This window comes from Phragmites australis, chromosome 9 (genome assembly GCF_958298935.1).
Source record: "Phragmites australis chromosome 9, lpPhrAust1.1, whole genome shotgun sequence".
NCBI lineage: Eukaryota > Viridiplantae > Streptophyta > Magnoliopsida > Poales > Poaceae > Phragmites > Phragmites australis.
Window position 1 is genome coordinate 11,438,988 of NC_084929.1, and position 4,662 is coordinate 11,443,649.

At 39.6% G+C, this 4,662-nt stretch overlaps 1 long non-coding RNA gene across 1 annotated transcript; it reads right to left on the minus strand.

Annotated features, from left to right (window-relative positions):
• Window positions 1–2,828: 2,828 nt before the first annotated feature.
• LOC133929935 (uncharacterized) lies at window positions 2,829–3,367 on the minus strand. The gene is made up of 2 exons (XR_009911669.1): window positions 3,111–3,367; window positions 2,829–2,997 (listed from the first exon to the last, which is right to left on the minus strand). It is a non-coding gene; the product is annotated as an uncharacterized LOC133929935 (long non-coding RNA).
• Between the last annotated feature and the right edge of the window lie 1,295 nt (window positions 3,368–4,662).

Below are 4,662 nucleotides of genomic sequence, written 5' to 3' on the forward strand. Positions count from 1 at the left end.
TCTTGGAGGTGTTGCAAACAAATCATATTGACAAGATCAACCATAGAAGCAGAACTCACAGCGTTAGACACAACCACTGTTGAGGCAAAATGGTTACGTGAGTGAGCTCTTGATGGATTTGCCAGTGGTCAAAAAACCAATACCGGCTATCCTTATGAACTGCGATAATCAAACAGATATTGTCAAAATGAATAGTTTTAAGGACAACACGAAATCCTCAAGACATGTAATGTCATGTAAACTGGAAACTCTGGAGTGATAGCGTTGGATTATATTCAAATGGCTAAGAATCTAGCATATCAATTTGCAAAGGGACTATCATAGAATGTGATAGATGATGCATCGAAGGAGATGGGTATGAGACCCATGTGAATTATACCATAGTGGTAGCCAACCTATGTGATCAGAGATCACGTGAATTAGGACCTAAAAAGAACAGGCTATTGGTTAACTGAAGGAGAGTACCACACAACCCATTCGAGTGAAGATGCAACACTCTCAAAATCTGTAAGGCAGGTTGGCTATTGCCTTAATGTGTTCCGTTGGCTTTAATTAGCGAAGATGCTATCCTACAAGGCATTCTTGAAAGGGTACATCTATATGAGCCTAACTGTTGGTCGCGGTCTATGAGACTTGAGGGATCTCTAATAAAGTCATGAAGAAACTATGAAGTATGGCTTATATGCTCCACCCCAGGGGTAACCTACTATTAGTCAAGTATCAGTTATGACTTTAAGTGAAACTTATTTGCGTAAAACTTGCAATTCAAGGCTGAGTCCATTATCTAAGTTGTGAATGAGTGTAACTTAATATTCTAGGTGGATGTTCAACCCTAACAGGTCCATCGAAACACTGGTATATCAAATAGTATTGAGAAATAGACAGATCTCTGTAGTACATTGAGATCTGGTGGGGGATTGTTAGAATATATAGGCTTAGCTTATTATATTTGTGTAATTCATATGGAGATAGGTGTGTATCTTTTAGTCTCATCTTACTAGTGGAGATGGAGAAAGACCAATTTAAAAGGGCTTCTCTACTCCATCCACTTAGTATGTGTGGATGAGAGGACTAGGAGAACGCGCGCGTGCACTTGCTCACCTCGCCGGGCCGGGCCGGGCCGTGAGGCACCTGCATGAATGGTCTGTCGAAATCGGGTTCAGTTGCTTGTGCAGGTGCGGCTTCCTTTTGCAGTTTTATTCTTTTTGTTGTGTGGGCAAACAGATAAGTATATAAAAATCATGTCGGTTAAGAGTCCAATTGTAGCACGTAACAGAGTCCGATCATAGCGTGCCGCAACCGCGTAATCCTCCCTATATATATATATATATATATATATATATATATATATATATATATATATCTGTCAGCCTCCGTCACAATGAATATATGCAATTAGGGTTTTGCTAATTTCTATCTGTTGTGCCATCGCATGTAGTCTACTCTATCCTACTGCATCAGCATGCACTGATGAACGGGAGAGTAAGTCTCTGGAACCCATTGCTCTTAGATCCTGCACTTGGAGAGGGCAAATAAGGTTTTTGGGAAGCGCTCGTCGTGACTGCTCACGATCTGTTTCCTCTACATTATCACGATCTACTTCGACTATTTCATCATCTTCGTTATTGTCTACTGCTTCGATATCACAGGGGTCTCTGTATCTCACATCGTCATTGGGTATGTACATTTCAATTTGTATTAGATACCTAGTCGAAATTATGCTCGAGTATCTAGTCAAGCCTCTTTGGGACTAAGTTGAAATCCTGTGCGAGTATCTAGTCGATGCTTGTTGAAGCTAGTCGTGTCCTACTCGAGTGATAGTCGAATCTAGTCGAGACTCATCGGAGCTAGTTGAAATCTAATAGATATTGATTATCTGTATCTGTTCTGGTTCATGTTATATCAAAAATTTAATTAAATTAAATCTTAAAATACTATTTTATCAACAGGGTCTTCGCAAGTCGACTGATGACCGCAAATCAACTAATGGCCTCCCCAAATCCAGGTTTGAATTCCGCTGCGTCATCTGTGCTTAGATATTTAGGTTCATCATTAATGGCTAATTAAGTGATTAGAAGCCTAATATACGACAGGTCTATCGACAGCCATAATTCATAATGTATAAGAGGAATCACAATACTTTTTCATCGGCTAAAACCATATTGACATGAAGAAGTGGTTGATCATCCTTTGTGCCACAACAGTCCCACAGGCGAACAATTCCCACGCATCTAGCACGGCTTGAGCAACGCCACGAACGGCCAACACTCTAGGCAACAATTTAGATGCCAGAGACAAATATCAAAGAGAGCCTGTTTGTGCCCAGGAAAATCAAATTCACCAGAAATACGTCGAGGACAATAAAGAACAGACAACTACATAACCAGCAGCACAAAATAGTATATGAAAAGATTTATTGCATTCTTAACTTTCAAAGAGCCATACAGATAAACCAAGGTTTCTAAGATGACACTCACCAAAGGTTATCTAAGAAGATACAACAGATCTACCATCCTCACGTTGTCCAATACGGCTACATATTGCCTCATAGCACCTAATCAACAATAACAAAGTCATACAGGCTCTGTACGAAAACATCCTGGCAAACAGCCGGGAGCACAACAGCCCCAGAAAATCCTAAGTATCCTCAACAATTTGTTTCAAATAGGCTACAGAAACAAAACCGAGACGGCGAGCAGCTACGTGAAGCAATGAAACATACCCTCCATGCACAACAAACATCTATGTGTACAGAATTTCAGCAACAAAAAAGAAGTTAAAAAAATAAAAAGGTGAAGACCAAGATCATGTATCAACATGCGGTATCGTCAGTTAAATAACTATATTATTGAAGTAACCACAACAGAGTAATTTGCTACATGCACCTGCAATTGCCATGATACAACGTAACTGGGCTAAAAAGCCCTCACCAAAGTCGCACTCAATGAATCCAGAGCACCTCAGAGATCAGTAGTACATCAAACCCTAGAACAAAAACTGCAACAAAAAGGAAACTAAAATTACAACCAAATCTAAATCTCACTCAGGTGGCATCTGATGACACAATGCAATTAAATCGCATAGGAAGACTTAAACCAATGGAAACTCACTCGACACACGAATGGCAACGTAATACAGCAGCAGAACCAATCTCAGCTACCCTAGATGGCTAGATCCATACCGAACTGCAATCACATGGCATAATCAGAAAATAATTTGGATGAGGAACCTAAAGAAAAAAAAAGACAGGGATGCGACACAATCGTGTGTCCCTCGGAGCGCTGCTCTTCCCCACCGTCGCGCAACGCCACTGCGAGGAGGCCTGCTGGGGAGAGGAGCAGGAATGGGAGGGCAACAAGAAGAAACCCTCCCCTGCCGAGTGGATGAAGAACCCCCTGCTCACCGGGACCATGAACCTCAATCGCACGCAAACCTCACCTGAAAGCAACATGGCCGAGGCGTGGGACTGATCGCCGTTGGTCAAGTCGCAATACTTCCGGGGCAGGAAGGAAAGCTAGCGGCCGATTCCTCCGTCCACGTGTCGTGCGGCGACCAAACGTCCTGCGATCTGGAGTCGACGTGCCCACGTTCATCTTGCGGCCAGCCCGTCCTTCAATCTAATCTAATCTAATGGATTTAAAATTCCATGCCACGCAAGTGCCAAAAGAAATGGATTTAGCAAATAGACCTAGGTGTTATGGTGCATGTTGTAGTGATTTCTCATGTTGATATATAATCATGTAAGTGGCACTTGATGGTATTTTAGTAATTTTGACTGGCATATTTGTAAGTTGTTTGGGCAGGCTAAGTATGTGGTAGGAATTTTTTAAGGACATATCTAAAATTGCATGGGTATATTTTAGGTTTATGACATGCACACTAATTTTTTTTAAAAAAATATCTGAATATAAATATTTTATTCTTTTTTATATTTGGATTTTCATAGCTTATTTGTGATCCACTTCAATGTGTGGCAAAAAAAAAACAAAGAAACATTTGATAAAAAGTATATATGTTCGTCTGCCTCTTAAATGTAGTTAGTGAGCAAGTTTGTGAAAAATCATAAGTAAATTAGAATAGATACATGAGAAATTTAAGAAACAGGCTAAGACCATTTAGATTAGGTGTTCAGCAAATTTTGTGAATAAATTAGAACTCTTCAAATGCAATATCAGATCTAGCTACTACATATTTTCAATAAAAAATAGAATAATTTTGTTGCAAGCAAATTTTAGAAAAGCAAATTAGTTCAAACTCACGAGCAATTTTATAAGGTTAAGTTTACTATTCCATCTTTTGAGGGTGCCTATGATGCTGAAAGATAGTTAGATTGGGAGATGACGGTAGAACAGAAGTTTAATGCTCATTTACTTCTTAAAGTGCATAGAGTTAGGCAAGCTACTAGTGAATTTAAAAATTTTGCAATCATCTAGTGGAATAGGGTATATATTGACGGATTAGCACCTACTACATGGAATGCTTCAAAGGTTGCTATGTGTAACAGATCTATTCTACCTTCTTTTAAATATGATTTGCGTAAGAAATTGCAGCACTTAAACCAAGGTGATAGTTCTGTAGAAGAGTATTATCAGGAGCTACAAATTAGCATATTGTGTTGCAATATTATTGAGGATGAAGAGGCTATAATTGCACGCTTTATGG